Raw genomic sequence first — 19874 nt, 5'->3', positions numbered from 1 at the left:
CTAAATTGAGGTAGTTGGATAAAGGAGAGAAAAGTAGTGCTGAAGTAGAAGAATTTCTTGAACATTTGAAGAACATCCATGAGGAGGCAAGGAAACATATCATAAAGATGAATACACAATACAAGCCTAAGACAGATAAGAAAAAGAGGTATAAGAAATTTCATATTAGAGATGAAGTCATGGTTCATTTGAGAAAGGATCATTTTCCAGTGGGTACATATAATAAGCTGAAGATGAAGAAGTTTGGACCATACAAGATAGTGAAAAGGCATGATTCTGGAAATGCTTCTAAAGTGGAGTTTCTTGCTAAGTTGAATATTTCACCAATACTTAACATTTTAAATTTGACAAAGTCTTATGAAGGAGGTGATAGAGATGAAGTTGCACAAGAGTAGTGGAGTATTCCAACAACTAGTTTGGCTACAAAGTAGATTGAGGAGATACTAGATAGTCATGTTGGAAAATGTAAAATGAACAAAACTTATGAGGAATACTTGGTCAAGTGGAAAGGGAGACCAGTAAAGGATTCATCATGGATAGAAAGGGAGGAGGTTCACCATCTTGGTTTTCCTCTAAACACCTAAGACATGAAAAAGTCACTTCTCAAATTACACTAGGTGCTAGATGTAGGAGCATCTTGCGTATAAGAGAAATCTTGCATCACCCAAAAATATTTTATTTTCAATATTTTCCATTTTAATAAACACTAGTAGACAAGGGGTTGCTATTCTTGGGAGCTTGCTATTTTTAGTAAGTTTTTCATATGAGCTAAAAATGTTCTCATTTTCTACAAGAAGGTTCATTTTAGAGTTGTAAGTCTACCATAAAAATCTCATTGCTTAAGCATAAGTATTAGAGAAGTTATTGTCAATTTTTGGTGAATTTTTTTATAGAAAAATCTTTAGGCTTACCATTGGAGGCCTTAGAGTGTCTAGATGAGATTTGAAAATTTGATAGAAGGGCACTTATGTGGTTCAACGCCTGTAGATTAGAAGTTGATGTTTCTAAAAAGTGGTTATAGTAGCCAATCAGAGCAATGGTTCATGAGTTATGACCTGTCAAAGTTTGGTTACCTAAAATATCTAAAATAATTGTCAAAGATGTATTTGGCTGACTCTATATGTATTATTAGGATCTATCGGCTCTAGACATTAAGTTTCAATGTGTAGAACCTCCTCAGGCGGCATAAAATTTCCTATTTAAGAAAGGCTTGAACATTTTCTAGAATAACTCTGGGTGTAGTTCGTAGCATTGCCTTGCAAATTTTTGTAATGAAAGCACTCATGTGGGTTAACATATTGTACTTTTGAGTTTTGTAATTCTACATTTGCGGCGCAAATAAGAAATCTATATTTTTTTCTCACATTTGCTATTGTTTCTTTGTTTCTCTTATGTGTTTATGGTATTAAGGGAAGCATCCTTCATCATCATGAGTATGAGGTAGGTTGATACTCCTACTAAAGTAGGTGCTAAATTTACTATCTTAAAATTGAAGAACCCATCATTTAAGATCTTTTACCTTTTGTACTTCAGTAATTTTATGGACCATGGATTTATTTGTGCTTAATCTTTTCTCTCACACATTGTTATCTCTTTTGCAATTACACCTATGTACTTTTGGAGACCTTAGGGTTACTCCTTCTTAGGATAACCCTAGAATAGGTTAGCCTAGTAAACCTATACTAGTAGAGCTCAGCCGAGTCGATTTGCATTCTAGGTAGTTTTGGTTCTCGGACTAGTTTTATAATGCAGAGTTAATTTACAAAATTCATTGGCTTTGTAGGCTTGCTTTGTTTCAAATACTAAAAACTAGTATATAAGGAAGCTTTTTCATCAAATTTTCTCATGAGAAAAACATCTATACACACATGTAGGAATTTAAAACTATCATATTTAAGGCACTCATCAAGTTTTAAGTAAATTTGCTAAGCATTCAAGGTGTTCTCAAGATTTAAAGTTCCTTTTTGAGCATTTCCTCTTCAAGATCTTGCATTTTGTTGGTCATCAAGAGAGGAGATCTACATTCTGGCTTTCATCATCTTCTTCTTTTGTGTACATCTATATCCGTGGCTCCATGATTTGGTATTGGTTAGATCAACTGCATTTGTGGAGATTTTCTACATCCTTCTTTCCGGATTTGACATCAACTATATTATAGCATTACACAATCTTTGTTAACAAGAGATTTATCAAGTAAGGTGAATATTTAAATTTGTCCTACTTCCTTGCATGGTTTTTTATACAATCTCTTTCAAGGATAATTCCTATATGGGAGCTTGACAAAGGAAAGGCACTCCCCCCTCCTCCCCCCAAAATAAACAAAAAAATAATTATTTTTTCTTGTGTGATGGAACACGGTGTCAAAATTACAAAATAAAATTTGGAATCTATCAATTACAAACATAAGGAAAATATTGGTTTGAGTTGGTTTCTATGCTCTAGGAATATGTTTGCCATCTCATAAACCTACTGATATATGTCATCCAAATAGAGCTATACCTGGAGATCTAAGATTATTGAGGTTTTTTAGGTTTTCAATTTTGATCACATATGCACATTATTTTTTCTATAACTAAGGAAGGCGGGGCGGGGGGGGGGGTGAATCAATTATCCAAGATCCAAATATACAAATAAAACTTTTCATTACTTTAACTTATCCTTATGCATGCATTGACCATTCAATATCTTAAACATATGCATATTACAGTCCTATGCCAAAATAACTCTGTAGAAATGTAAACATGCAAAACTATAAAATCAATCAAACATTTTGACACATGGATTTTACGTGGCAATCCAATTTGAGAAAAATCACCAGTAACATGCTAGAAATTTTTACTATCCTAAAGTGAGCTCTGTGAAGAGCCAACCTTGTTAAAGGTTATAATGCACACTGATAAATATGAACTAGTTAAAGGATATCAATCACCCTATTAGGAGTGAGCCTTGTTAAAGAACTTTAAAACATTCCATTAGAATTTCATCTTGTTAAAGGATTTACTAACGACTATTAGGTCAACCTTAATCCAAAGGATTTATCTAGACTGATATAATTATTAAAAAGTAACAACATGACTTGATCTGATAACAATAACAACTCACTTGTAGATTACAAATCTCACATTTAGTCCTCCATTTTGCTTGACATTCATCCTATTTGTCTCTAACAAGTTGTTCACCCTTCAAGCATTCATCTCCTTAAGCCTTCTTTCTTTGTATGCCAATTGCATACTCTTCTATTTGGCCACCATATGAAGCAACACCCTACTTGTCTTCCTTAGGTTCTTACACATAGCAACTATTTCTTTTGGCCTGCTATCTCTACAAATAGAGCATTTAGGTCTTTTTCCACTTAACCACAATTGTCCATTCTAGGGTTAGGTAAGATTCAATGAATCTCCACTTTTCCATTTTGGCCCTTCTAGAAACTTCCTCTACAATCCTCTTTGAAATTGCCTCAAAAGAGTTTATCTTAAATTTTGTGCCACCAACTTATCATAGTAATCTTCCACATGCTTCACACAATTCAAGAAATCAACTTTGTTGGCTCAGATTCATTAAATCTTTAATTTAACACATTTTACTAGCACTAATTAATAACAATTTTTTTGTTCAGCCAACACTAGGTTTCTCAGTATCCACTAGGTCCTTACTCGTTCTCAACACATACTAACTCTCTTCTCTCAACACCAACTAGATTTCTCTTGCTTGGCTCATACTAACTTTCTTCACTCGGTACATACTGAACTTACTTCACTCAGCTTCCATGATTTTTTTCTTAGCTTGCACTAACTTTGCTCAGCTTGTACTATTTTCTCGATTAGGCTTGGGAGACAATTTTGTTTTCTTAGCCTCCTTCAAGTCTTTTCTCAAGTATCCTTTCATTATAGCCTTAAGTAGATAAACAATACACTTTATCATCAATGTCTTTCTTGGTATTAGTTTTCCTTTTATACACCAAATAACTCAACCTTCCTCTAAGTTCTCTTGTTATCCTTTCTTTTCAAATCCTTTTCATCAATCAAACAAATGATAGAATCTAGACCAAAGAAAACAATTATTTCACCAAAAAGTAGTAGGTTTGACATCAGTGACAAAATAATGATTTTTTTATGATAGGTTTAGTCAATCTTCTTCACTTCAATGATCTCCTTGCAAACATCCTAGGTTGCCTTGTAATCCTACCTATTTTTTTTCATTTCGCCAGTTACTTTCAAGTTCAAGTTATTGCAGATTTCTTGTGTTGGCTGAGCTGTCTAGTATTACACAAGTGTTCCTTCGTGTGTTGAGTGAACTTGATATTTGATGATGTTTGATTCCTTCTTTGATTGAGTTTTTCTATGATTGGATCTTAGTTCAATCCACCTTATGTATTTAATTTGGATTGTAAATTTAATGTTAAGATCCTTTGTTGGGATGTGTCCAGTCCATTTTAAAGTCCACCTTTCTATTATGTAATGATCTAGAATTCTTTTATAAGTCATTTTGGCAAGTATAAATAGGGGTATTTACGTTTAAATTAGGTAGGACAAAGTTTTTAGAGAAGATGTTTCTAGAGTAGTGAATTTAATGCTATATCCTGGATTTTTAAGTTGTATTTTGTATTTGGCTATAACCCATAAAGTCCTCACTGTTAGGAATAATAGCCACCAATATAATTGAGAGAGGGGGGGGGTGGGGTGAGTTAGTTATATGGAAATTAAAACATTTATCCTCTTAAAAAATCTTAACCAATCAATGAATATAAGCAACAACCATAAAGAGATGCTCATAGATAATTACACCAGATATGTTGACTAGGGAAACCCTTGATCAGAGGGAAAACCCCGGTGAGAATGATGCCCATAAAATGATGTATTAATATGAATATTCCTTGTTAGAGGATGGGCTTGTAAGGAGTCTATTACAACATTTAGTACAAAGAGTCCCTGTTAGGAGACTTTGAATCCCTGTTAGGATATTCCAACCCTATTAGGAGTTGTGCCAACCCTATTAGGAGTTGTGGAAGGTAGCTGAACCCACTGTCCAAATAGCTTTAGGATTACATCAATGAACCTAATATCCAATTAACCTCACTACTATTACTTTTAGAATAATAGATGTATAACAAGTTTCCACCTTTTCCTCTTTCCAGTACATCGGACTCCTTCACCTTCAGATCATGCAATCAAATCTAGGACTTTGAACTTAGTGACAAAAACACTTAAAGTCACTTACAAGCATAGGTAGATTACTCTACTTTTGTATCACTTTTCTACTTAGTAATTCGGAACTCTTCTCTACTCATCTATATGTAAAATAAGGAAAACATCTTTCCTTTATACCATGTTTAATAATAAATTCTTGAGTTAGCTTTCCACACATTAATTAAATGAAATGCACATTTAATTCATACTGTCAACTTTTAGTTATACACAAACTTTCACACGTGCAACTTTTGTACATGCACACTCATTGATGTCATCAATGGTCAGTATAATATCTCCAGTTTATTGTGCAACACTTCACTACAATTGTAATGAACTATGGAAATCGTAAAATAGGAACTACTTTCCTAATACTCTATTTCCATATGGTTCTCTGTAGATCAACCATATCTTTCGTACACTGTCGATACAGGTTCTGCACACTTACCCTTTTCACCAATACACAATTTAGTATGAACTAGTAACTGCACATCATTAGACAAGTAATATAATGTTCTCAATACAAAAATCACAGTCTACTGCTCTGCCAGTCTTTTACAAACTTATTACTATGTTGTCATCAATAAAAAACATAGTTATAAATACATCATATCAATGTTCTACAATGCTCCCCCATAGCATCAGCATTCATGCTAACACTCATAACTGGACATGTATGCTGATAATTGGATGAATCAATAAAAAGGTTTACTGATCTCTCTCTCCTTGGTGTTGTTCTTTGTGTTGTTTTCTTTCATTGTGTTACTCAGTAAGGTGGTTGGATAGTTAGGTGTGCCTCTAGCCCTAGTTTGGGTAGCAGATCTTTGGATTTGACCTATAGCTTGCAAAGGGTTGCAATCTTGCATGAACCTACTCATAAAGATGGTTTGAGGTAGAGGAAATGTTGATACTGCTATTATGGACATGTTGATCTAATTGCAACCATATTAGATGCTATGGAGATAACCCAAAGGAGAGGAGTGCATGTGGATAATGCGAGTGATGATGAAGCAATGACATTAAAACCTAATCTAAAACTTGAGGAAGGTTAGGATGAGGAAGGATTGTTGAGAGTATTGTCTAGGGAATATTCAAATCTTGTTGTGGAAGTTGTTCCTTATGATGGAAAATTGGACACTAATGTTGTGTTGGATTGGATCTCTAATATGGAGATGTCTTTTGAGTTTGAAGGTACTCTTGATAATAGCAATGTAAAGATTTCAGCCATTAGGTTGAAAGGTCATGCCTCATTATAGTTGGAGCATTTGCAAACTGATAGACAGAGAAGAGAAAAAGAGAAGATAAAGAATTGGTTGAAAATGATGAATAAAGTAAAGATGTTCCTTCCTATTGATTACCAAGTTAGCTTGTTGAGAAAGATGCAAAATTTGAGACAAAAAGACGTGACTGTAAAAGAGTATATTGATGAGGAATTATATAGACTAGACATTAGATCTAGACAGGTGGATGACTAGGTTGAGGATGTTGCAAGGTATTCAAATGGATTGAGATCTAGGATTCAATATGACATAAGTTTTTTAAAATTGGAAAGTGTGGAATAAGCATATTAATATGCCTTGAAAACTGAAGAGATCTTGACAAAGTAGCATGAACAAAGAGTTAGATGTGGTAGATTCTAGAGAAGGTAGAGGTAGATCTTATGGAGAAAGTGAAAAATCTAATAATTCTATGCAAGATAAGGATAAGTATTAGTTGAAAAGTGATGACAAAGGCAAGACTAAATCAAATGGTGGTAATTCTTATCGAGGAGGTACTAGTTCTTATCGAGGAAGAGGTAATTCTTATTCTAGAGGAGGTTTTCATGGTAATTATTTTAGATGTGGCAAAGAAGGGCATAGATCCTTTGAATATAGATACTTTGGTGAAAATGAAAGTGGTAGCAGGAATGTTGTACTACAAGGTGAATCTCTGTACCCTTGGAGTGATCTTGAGGTTGGAGAAAATTTGATGTTGAGAAGAAATCTATGTAGTGAGAAAATTGAGGATAAAGAACGTGCTCATAGAAGAAGTCTTTTAAAGACTAGATGTAAGATAGCTGAGAAATGCTACAAAGTGAACATTGGCACTAGAAGTTTAACAAATTTGGCATCTGAAGAGCTGGTTACAAAGTTGTAGTTGCTGAGGCTGAAGCATCCCAAACCCTATCATGTTTCATGGATCAAGGATGAGGATAAGATTTATGAAATCAAAGATTAGGTATTACTCTAACGAAGTTCTATGTGATATTATGCCTCTGGATTGTTGTCATATTTTGTTGGTTAGACCTTGGGAATATGATAAACATGTTGTGTATGATGTAAGATTGAATCAATATACTATTTGGATGAATGGAGTTATGGATACATTCATGCCTTTGATTGAGTCTCCCAATGAGATAAACTATACTACTGTTAGAGCTTGATTGGTTAATTGAAAGCAATTTGAGAAGGAAATGAAAAAGAACCAAGTCTATTTTGTTATAATTCATAAAGGGCCAAGTTGTGCTAGTAATGGTCAACTGATAGAGCATAGTAATGGCTTAGCAACTAATAGAGGTTGAGCGAAAACATAAGAAGACAATGTAAGACAAGTGCCAATAGAAATTGAAAGCTTGTTGAATGAGTTAAAAAAGGATTGTTGTAGAGGGTATAATTCATTATATGGATTTGATTAATGGAGCTAGTTTTCTGAATAAAGTATGATATAGGTTGAAATCAACAAAGAATGAAGAACTCAATAGACAAGTGCAAGAGTTGTTGCAAAAATGTTTGATCGGAGAAAGTTTGAGTCCATGTGTTTTACCTGCTATATTGGCACCTAAGAGTAATGGAGAGTAGAGAATGTGTGTTGATTCCTCCATAGCTCCCCCAAAATGGTAGAACTCCTCTATCAATGAACATACTGATGTGGCTCCAATATGAAAGAAACAAAGGTAGTGGACAAGGAGGGTGAAATCCCTAAATGCAAGGTAAATTTGGAAGTCTTAGTTGATGCTCAAAGGATAATGCATGAAAATCTGTAATGAAATCTCCAATAGAGGTGGGATAATTGGTATGCTAAATCTATCATCTGAGAGAAGATGTGTGTCATCTGATATATCCCTAACAACTATTGTAGGTGGCTCGATGAGTAGAGCTTTAATAATAGGTAATGTTGAAGAGTAATCTTGTGTAATGGATGGAATCTAAATAGGAGGTGGAGGTGTATAAGTTACAACAATGGTCTTAGGAACAACACATAAGTTCAAGTGATCCAACTTCACCTCATTAGTCTCTCGTAAAGGAGAGCAAGTCTCTGATTGTGGAGATGGTGGACCAAAATGAGAGGAGTAGTATATGTGGGAAGAATGATTAAAAATCCCTCTAGCAACAATATTGCATGTCTCACTATCTCTAATATGCAGCAAATCTTGTGCAAACTGAACTATCTTCCCTGTAACAGTATGTGTAATCTGATAAATAGAGAGAAGGTTAGAGGACAAAGATGGAACACAAAGTACATCATGAAATGTACCATCATCAATGCCAATATAACCTTTCCCACATACAACCATAACAATGTTGTTCCCCATCAAAATGTGTGGAGTAGGAGAAGCCTCAAAAGAAGAGAACAAATATTGAGAAGATGCCATATGGTGTGAAGAACCTAAATCCAACAATCATCTAGAAGAGTGTGGAGTAGTAGTTGCACATAGTGCATGACCCTTTCCTATATCTTCCCCATCTAACTAAAATGATGATGAAGAAGATTTGTGAGAAGTAGAAGGAATAATAATGTTTCTCTTTTGAAGGAATGTTGTCAAATTTGAAACCTATTTGGCATCACCATCTAACTTCTTCTCATAGCAACATAACTCATCATGATTGGGCTTATTACAATAAGCACACTTCGGTCTTTCTAGCTTTGATTTATGTCCCTTAGGAGGTGGGCTTGATGTGATGTGAGCACTAGATTCAATCTAAGGCTCTATAGGATGACTTCTACTTCTTCTCCTTCATCCTATAAGATGACCAACCTACCAATGCATAAGTTTGTGAGAATGTGAGAGTATCCAACTGAGAGAGCTTAACTTTCTCTTGAGTTAAATGACCAAAAAAAACCTCAAAAGATGGCATGGTAAATCTATTACCCAAGGCATCCTTGGTGGAATAAATGGTAGAAGCAAAAATCTAAAAGTTTCCATAAAGCTTAGAAAGAATCAAGTAAATGCACTCGGTGTCAATCTTGTTTTTCTCACAACCTTGTATTAAGATCTCTTTTTTGATAACTTCATCAAGAAGTCCTCAATGGAAGGAAAATAATTTGGTACAAGAGAGGTAAGTTTTGCCTCAATTTGAAGTGCCCTAAACTCATTCATAGTACCAAACAAGCCATCAAGCTTGGTCTACATAGCTAGAGCGGTATTGCACCCATCAAGATGAAACTATAGACTATCAGATACTTGTAAATCAATCAACCCCATTGCCTCATCCATATTTTTCTTGTATTACATAACCTCAAATGGGCTTAGTAATATTGGCTAGATTGCATCTAAACAAGACCACAACCCTTTTGATCAGAGAAGTCATGTCATTAGGGACTTAGATGTGTGATAGTTATGAGGGGTCAGAAGTTCTAGACAAGAAGAGGTCTCGTCCATTATTTTAGAAGGTGTTGGAATTTTTTTGAAAACATTCTAGTTTACTAATGTAAATAACATAGATAATAATAGAAAACACCCCTCACAATACAAAATGTTGAAGCCCAACTACTAGAAGGAATGCGTAAATAAAAAGAGAGAAGATCAATTTGAGAATCACATGCACCTTTAAGAAATATTGATGAAAATAACACAAAATTTAGATAGGGCTCGAGAACAGCTTTTTGATGCTTCTTTTAGATCAAAAAATAGAACTAAAATGAGCAAGTTATGTCCACCAGAATGCAAGAAGAATCATCTGGCTTCATTGGAAAAAATGGGTAACCAAACAAAACCAAATACTGAAATATCCTCCATTAATGCATGTGTCTCAAAATCAAATTTCCAATGATATTTTGTTGATGGGTGCATGGATGTTAAATTAAACATTTTTGAATGATGTCACCCTCTACATTTTCAAGTACCTTCCTGCACCATCAGTACTTTTCTAAGTACATATGCTCTTGAGTTTGTCTTCAAAAAAAAACTTTATAAAGTTTTTTAAAACTTTATTAAAGTTTAATATAGACAACATTTTTTTTCAAAAAAACCCATGATTTTTTTTTGAAAATATCACCTCAGGAAGTGTGCACAAGGTCATACACTCCTATTGGGCAAATATTTTTTGCCACATAATGCAACATTGGCCAAACAAGATGTGCTTTATATGAAAATGGGGGTTTTGACATCTTCTGAATCCAACTGTAATATCCATTTGGGTTCAAAGTGCCCCGAATTTTAAAGACCCCATATTTTCATAGAAAACAACAAAAAATAACAAGATTTGTCTAAAAAAAATTATGTACCTTCTCTACTCCAAACAAGAATAGGTAGCTAGAAGCAAAGCTTTGATATCGTGTAGGATTTGATAATGAAAAAATCTAGAGATCCTTGGATATATTGCATGCAAATAACCTATTACGAGGAAGTAAGAAACACAAAGAGTGAAGGGTTTGCTCAATAAACAAGAAGATTGCATTTACTTGTTCAAAACAAAATGAATAATTTACAACCGATCAATCCTAGTGAAGGAGATAGAAAACCTAAAAGGGAAACCCTAATAGGTAAATGAAATTTAATAATTACTAATTAATTATTAAATGGAAAAGCAAGTGCATAAAGGGAATCTTAAGAAGGGGGTAAAGGTAATTTAATGAATGAAATTAAATTAACCTTTTACTCTAACAATAGTTTGGACTAGTGTGTAACCTATCCACATCTTCAGCTAACATTTCTTTCTTATATCTTAGTGCTTTCAAAATCCATGGAAAATAATATTGGAACACATATTCCATCAAAGAAAGATCATATAGGAAGTTTCCTTAAAAAATTTGAAGCATATATTTTAATGCAATTTATTTTTCCTCATGATAATAAAACTACATTATAAAAATCCTTAACATGTGGGTAAATCAAAATTTCCCCATCAACAAGTTTTTTTTTTAGAAACACTAGTAGAAATTGCATCATTTTTGCCAAATCTGTATAAATTGATATATTACGGTACGATCGTACACAAATCCTATAAAGTTGTGAACAAATTATGCAAGCATACTTCAATGGTTAGAGATGATGGGAATACATAAGGTGAGCGTACCATGTAGTGGAATCACCAGACTTGTGGGAGACTAGTTCAATTGAGGAGCCATTCTATCCCATTGCAACTATGGATACCAAAACTTATTGCCTTCTTAAAAATCATGTTAACTATTTCTGATGTAGGCATATTTTCTATCACATTGGAAGGGATAGTCTTAGTCTAAATGATGTAAAATTCAGCGTGGTACATGGACACCAAGGACCTTTGGATGGTACAAGTAGAAAACCCTTGCCAAAGCAAGTTGTGATATCCTAATTCAGCATCTTCTTGAGGAATTCATACAATACAAGCCCTATTAAAGCTTCTATGAATTTTAAAATGAGTGAGGAATGTGAGCGTCTATGACATTAAGAAGAACTAACTATGTGGTTAGTGAAGAGCTCATGAAAGTGAAGTAAGCAGAGAAATTGTGAACCATTTTTAATAAAGCAATAAATTATTTATCTTTTAAAAAACTCTATATTATTTATGTGAAACATGCTAATTTAACTTATAATAAAATACAATAAAATAATACCTTTTTTGATTGAATCCTATGTAGCCCAAGTTCCAACTTTTGTTCTAATTCTTGCAACTCTTTTATAGTTAGCTCTTGAAGGTCCTCTCCATCCATATGCCTATGAAAAAAAGTAGACAAATCCTTTGTTAAAAGAACCAATTACTTAAAATAAATAATAATAACTTCACAATTCCAAATAACATTGATTTATTTGGTTTACCTCAAAATATGGTTGACGCTTTCCATTTCTTGTCTTTTCAATTATACTAAATATCAATTATAAATATATTTAAATTAAATAAAATGAATAAAAATCAAATTATTAGTAAAATATGATATTTAAATTTATACTATTAATAGAATATGATGATAATTATGTTTGAAAAGTAATTGACCAAAGCCTAGATTATTTATTATTCATTATTATTGTTAGCATTAATTATTATTATGTGTTAATCATAGACTTGAACCCAAGACCTGCTTGATGAGAGACTCATAGTTTACAATTGCATAGTAGGCCCTTGCCTTTTTTTAGAAAAAATTCAATTTGAAAATGATTATAGAATATTATTTTTGATACAAATTATTATAATGAGTTTAGTGTATACTTTTATTGCAGAATTTATTATAATTATTCTAAACTATAAAATTACATGAATAAAAATAAAAGATAGAAATTGTATATTTAAAACCTTCATTTTTTCTCGAATGATGCATTTACTTTAAATTATTTTGTTTGAAAATTATTGAAATGGTTCCTTGTATAATATTTGACACATAAATACATCTCAATATTGTAGTATGTTTAAATTCACTTGCTTTTGTATAAAAGTACTCCCATGTATACATCTTCCTAATATATGTCCACCTTAGACATTACTAAGTTTTTATTAGCATTCCTTACATATAATAGTAAGTTGTAGCATTTGCAACTTTCAAGAGACACTTTTTTTTTCATTTTAATGTTATAAATTTTACTCTAATTAGAATATGTATCCTTTCCCATGTCTAAAGGAAGAATTTGGGTTATTAAGTAAATGTCGCTATTTTGTAACATGTGATATATTTTATTGATAGTCGACTATGTTGAGGAAGCATGTTATTTATCATTGTAAAATATAATATCTCTATTGTAACTTGTGAGAACATTGTTCTATTATTTTTAATAATGTTTATGAAAACATGTATGCCTTAACATTAACCTATGTAATTAAATATACATTGGGAAAGCTCTAATAGGCCGACCTAATTAATTATTTGTAAGAGGTATAATGGAAAGTTGTTTTCCTTAGTTGGGTAGTCCATATATGAGATCAATTGATGTGGATATAGATTATGGATAATCAAAGTATACTAATATTAATATTGGATGATTAAGGGGAGCTTCAAAGGAACTATTTTGGCAAGTAAGTTGCAGACTTGTCAATTTTATGATTTTGGATATGTTATCTTCAAATATTGTCTTTCACACTTGCTAGAGCATTTAGGCAGCGGGTCTACTTATTTCCTTTCTACCCTTTAATAGGTTTACAATCTTCTAAAAAGGATTCAAGGTCTCCTAACAAGTATCCATCCCTTAAAAGCACTATTGTACTAAATGTATTGTATTTGACTCCTAATAGGGTCACATCCATTTATAAGGAATTTATATATTAGTACATTATCTTCTAGAAGTCATCCCCACTAGGGTTTTTCCCTTTGATCAAGGGTTTCCTTAGTCAAAAAATCCTTGTGTTATGGTGCATGGTTTATTTTTCTTGTGCACCATTAATTTAATTGTTAGAGATCACATTTATAAGTTTGGTTTTAATTATATTTGGTCAAAAAAAATTCATCCCAACCCCTTCACCCCCTCCTTTGTTGTGTGTGGACCCTACTTCTTACTAATTGGCATCAAAGAATTAGGTCCTCTTTTAGAAAGAATCTTAACAACTTGAGGGGATCTATGGCTTAAAGGAAAGAGAGTACTAAATCTAATGGTGATAACTATGAAAGTTGGAAGAAAAATATGCAAACACATCTGATCTGTAGGGGAATTAACTATTGGTTTATCACAAGGGATCAATTTTTTGTAAAGACTGAGAAAGATCTAACTTGATGTATAGATTAGAACAAGAGGATATTCTAGTAGAGCATGATTACAAGAGAAGCACTCATTAGTTCCCTATTTGAATTAGAATTCATCGAGGTAAAGGAACTTGACCTTGCACATGACATTTGGATTAAGTTAAAGAATTTATGGGAAGGTAATGAATTTATAAAGAAAGAAAAGTTGTGAAATTTGAAAACTAAGTTAAAAAGGGGAATAATGCAAGAAGATGGAATTGTTAGAGCATATGTACAATGAATTACAATAATTACTACAGGGATAAAAAGTTCAAGTTGTTCACAAGATTCTTCGATCCTTAATACTAACTTATGAGAACAAGGTTAATTCAATTGAACTAAGTTATTCCTCTTATTAAAATTTTTAATAGAGGAACATTGATTGGTAAAATAAAATATTTTTAAATGAGAAGATTGAAAGATTCTTTGCCTAGAGTTGAGATTAATTTTAGAGCTATTGCATATAAAGACAAAAGAGTACTAACCAAGAGTACAAATAAAAACATAAGACATATTGGAGAATATGTAAGTGAATGAATAGAAATTCATGAAGAAGAAGGAAAGATAAATGATCATGAAGCCTTGATTGCAAAAACAGAGAAAAGAGGTATATGAGTATTCAAGGGTAATTTTTTCAAGAACTAAGATAGTACATATTTCCCCTATAGATCACTAAGATTTGTCAAGGTCTATAATCACCCAAAAATGGCCATCTAGACTATGAGTCCCCTTTCTAACATTTTTTCTTAATTTATCCATCACTTATCTTTGATCAAATCATCATTTTTTTAATTATTCGATTATAAACTATCGTTTGGTTGCCTTATCCTAAGTCTTTTATTTAATTCAAAGAACTTGCCCCCTTTTAATCAAGTAAAAATCTCAAAAATCCCACTAATCCAAAGTATGAAAATGAAAAAAATTATTCCCATTTTAAAAATAAAATAAAAGCATTTTTGCCTCACATGATAGGCATACTTTTCAATGACACAGTGTAAGCCAGTAGAATCTCCAAAGGACAAGTCCAAACCCTTAGCAAACAACCACACAATGGAAATACAACAACAAAGCAACAATAATGCAAGATCTAAAACCAACTCATAACTCTTTATTCATATATAGAATTGATTACATGCAATATGCCTAGCTATAAGGCCTTTGTGGTTAAAGCTAAATACCAACAACAATTACAAAATTAGTTCTGCAAGATCCAACAAGATCCACTTACAAACTCAGTTCCAGCTAGTCCAAATACACAACTAGATAAGAACACCAAGAAGAATCCACACTTGTAGCCTTAGGTCCACCAAGAAATCCTCTGATTTCTAAGTCGTATCCCTAGCTCTTCAAAATTTGCATCTACACTTCATGCCTTTCTCTAAGCTAGAATGATATATTGTTAAAGAATCCACAAAAGGTCTTACTTATACCCAACCAAGCCACAAGTCAGCCCAACACATTGCAAACTAAATTAAATCCCTTACATTAAATATAGGTTGAGCCACAAGTTGGCTACGACACTAAATTAAATACCTAGACATAAATTAAATGCCAAATGTTGGCTCACAAACAACTCGACATGAACATAACCAAAACCAATATTAGCACTCGACACATACAGGAACACTTAGCATCCACTAGAAAACTAGGCACTAATAGGTTCACTCAGAACATGAAGAAACACTTGATCCACATAAGATTTCTATAGTAACTTGGCATCCACTAGGAGCTACATTAACTTGGCATCCACTAAGAGCTATAATAACTTGGAATCCACTAGGAGCTATAGTAACTTGGTATCCACTAAGAGCTATAGTAACTTAGCATCAACTAGAGCTATAATAACTCAACATCCACTAGAGTTACAATAACCCGACATCCACTAAAGCTATAGTAACTCATCATGCACAAGAGCTACAGTAACTTGGCATACACTAAACAGCTCAACAACAATATAAAATTGGAAACCACTTGCACTCAGCTCCAATATGCAGGATTGCAAGAAAGCCTAGGATGCTTTTACATCAGAAACCCTAGGTTTAAAAAGATGTTCTAGTAACTAGAAGAACATCTTCTAGGATTCAACACATGAATCCCAAACTGGTTCTTCACATACATATCCTCCAAATCTTCAACTTGTACACTCTTTCATTTGTTCTTCTTCTACTTCTTCACATCCATTTGAGGTGTGCTATAGGTTTGCTTTCCACACTGATCTCCAACCTTCTTAGAATCTACCAACTCAACTCAGCTAACAATACTCAGGTTCCTCCTACCAAGCTCTTCATTCAACAAAGGAATTAGGGAAAACTTTCTGCAACCTTTCTCAGCAGTAAACACATTCTTGACACAATTATGCATAGTCCTACAATCATACTACCAAGGCCTACCAAGCAACACATGACAACTATTCATGTCCATAATATCACACAACATTTGATCCTTATACTGCCAATCTAGAAATCAACAAGGCATTTCTTCCTCACTTTCAAAGCATGGTCACCTTACAACCAACCGATCATATAAGTATAAGGATGTCTCACTCTCTTCAAACCCAGTTTTTGAACCATCTCCTTAGTAACAAGATTATCAGTACTAACACCATCCACAATTATCTTGCATACTTTACCACTAGACTTATAATGAGTCCTAAAAAAACTAGTCCTCTAACAAGGATCCAATGTCCTCTCACCAATTAGTACTTGTTGAGCTAGCAAACTTTCTCCTTGCTTGGGCTAACTATCTTGAACTACAACCTCATTCACAATAGTAGTTGTCCTACCTATTATACATGTAAAAGATCCATGCCATTCTTTCCCACATCTAAAAAAATTACCTTTGAACTCACCACTACCTGTCCTCCTTTTTTGATCAGTAGGTTTTGGTTCACTTTCAGCACTCGGTTTAGCTTGTGCCAAGCTATCTAGCTTCTCCTTCCCTCTATCATTACCTTGACTTTTCCTTTCCAACTTATCCTATACCTTCAGGGCATACTGATAAGCATCCTTAATTGAAGAAATATTCAACATACCAACCTCATCTTGAATATTGAATCTCAAACTATTAATATACTGAGTTAAATTTTCCTTTGACAATTCTCTATGAGCAGACTGAATAGTCAACTTGTAGAACTCCTCGGTATAATCTTTCCTATAGATATCCTTTTTGTTTTAGATTTTTTATTCTTTTAAACAACTCAAGTTCATAATCGATAGGAATAAATTTAGCCTTCAACTTAATCACCATCAATCTCCATCTAGTGATCTTCATTTCACCTTCCTCTTCTTTTCCTCTACAATTCTTTCTACCAAAGTACAACATGTCCTTTCAACTTAGTTTGTGCCAACCTCACTCTAAGTGGATCCTCAATATCCTCAAGCTCAAAGTAGTCTTCCAATTTACCAATCCAATAAATCAAGCCTTTAGGAGTCAAAGTACCTGAGAAATTAGAAACCTTCATCTTATGCTTTAGGTTCAACTGAGATCCAGGTCTAGCAAACTGACCAACCCTAGCTCCAATAGGTCTCTCTACACGATCAATTCTATCCTCACCACTAGATCATATAGCTTCAAAGTCTTTAGCAATGTCCTCATAACTACCTTTAGTACCCAGATGCGTAGGTACACCACCTAAAGCACTTACAATTTAAGTGATCATGTCACTCTTCATCAATGCAATCTCAAATCTAAACTCTACTCTTATCTTCTCTGATATTTTTTTCTTGCATGTCATCACTAAGATTATCGATTTCCCAAGGGTTCAATCTTCTTGGAGGCATCTTCAATTTTTTTAGCAAACCCTAAGCAATAGATCCACCAATCTAGAAGTTTAATGAGACACAAGACCAACCTTCTCTGCAAGTCCTAGTATAAACTGCCACAACTTCGGTGATCTATCCACACACTCAAGAAAAACATTTCTTTGATACCATCTTACATATTGCAAGGCAAGAGAATCCCCAAAGGAGATTTCCAAACCCTTAGCAAACAACCACACAATCAAAATATAACAAAGCAATAATAATGCAAGATCTAATACCTAATCAAAACTCTTTATTCATAGATATAATTGATTACATGTAATATGTCTAGCTATAAGGCCTTTCGGGTTAGGGCCAAATACCAACAACAATTACAAAATAAATTTTGCAAGATCCAACAAGAGATGTCCAAACCCTTAGCAATTCACCACACAATGAAAATACAACAACAAAGCAATAATAATGTAAGATCTGATACCAAATCAAAACTCTTTATTCATAGATATAATTGATTATATGTAACATGTCTTTCTATAAGGCCTTCCAAGTTAGGACCAAATGCCAAAAAAAATTACAAAATCAATTTTGCAAGATCCAAAAAGATCTACTTACAAACTTGATTCCAGCTAGTCCAAATACACAACTAGATAAGAACACCAAGAAGAATCCACACTTGTACACTTAGGTCCACCAAGAAATTCTCTAGTTTCTAAGTCACAACCCTAGCTCTTCAAAATTTGCATCTACACTTCATCCCCTTCTCCAAGCTAGAATGATAACTTTTTAAAGACTCCAAAAAACCCCTTACTTATACCCAATGAAGCCACAAATCAGCCTAGCTCATTACAAACTAAATTAAATATAGGTCGAGCCACAAGTTAGATACAACACTAAATTAAATACCCATATATAAATTAAATACCAAAATTTGGCTAACAAACAACTCGGCATTAACAGAACCAAAACAAATACTAGTGGTTGGCACATACAGGAACACTTGACATCCACTAGAAAATATAGCACCAAAAAGTTCACTCGACACATGAAGGAACACTCAATCAACATAAGATTGGTACAATAACTTAGCATCCACTAGGAGTTATAATAACTCAACATCCACTAAGAGCTATAGTAACTCAACATCCATTATGAGCTATAGTAACTCGACATCCACTCACTAGAGCTATAGTAACTCGACATCCACTAGAGCTACAATACTTAAAAATCATGAGAGCTACAGTAACTCGACATGCACTAGAGCTATAGTAACTCAATATACACTAAACAACTTGACATTAACAGAAAATTGGAAACCATTGGCACTTGACTCCAATACGCAAGATTGCAAGAAAACCTAGGATGCTCCTGCATGATTCAAGGTGACTGGAATCTTCATTCTCTTCTACACATCATTTGCCTCTTAAATACCACCATTTATCTTGATTACTTGAGATTCTTGTGCACATGGTGATGGGCCTCAAAAAGGCCATCTTTCTAAGTTTTTTTAATCTTATTTTCAAATAGTTATCTTGCAAGCAATTATGACTTTATGGTTTCAAGAATACAAACTTTTGGTTTTTTATGTATATGTTTTATGTGTGTGTGTGTGTGTGTGTGTGAAAACATGAAGTAGGAATATGGATACTTTAAAGATGCTGTATTTTCTTGAATCCATGGACATAAATGATATAATAAAATAGTATTACATGCTAATAAATGTTTCCCCATCTATGATATGTTTTGCATAGTTTTCCTGCTGTAACCATAGGATTTGCAAGAGTGGTAATTTGAACTTTACACCTTTTTCTCTGATATTGATGATGAAAATAAATATATGCATGTGGAGGTTGTGTGTGCATTAATTATTTTGCAAGTATTTGTCATGCATATTCTAAGATCAACATTTTAGCACTAAAAAAGTCAAAGGCTACCAGATTGTTGGACCTTTACAAGTAGATCAAATCATTTATTACTTTATGTTGTTGTAGTGCAAAAAGGTAGCTTCCATAACTTGCTATATTCCTAGAGCATTTATTCATGGTTA

The sequence above is a fragment of the Cupressus sempervirens genome, chromosome 10 (assembly GCF_028749045.1).
Source record: "Cupressus sempervirens isolate cs-2001-9-10 chromosome 10, ASM2874904v1, whole genome shotgun sequence".
Classification (NCBI taxonomy): Eukaryota; Viridiplantae; Streptophyta; class Pinopsida; order Cupressales; family Cupressaceae; genus Cupressus; species Cupressus sempervirens.
Note: the sequence above shows the minus strand (reverse complement) of the source record.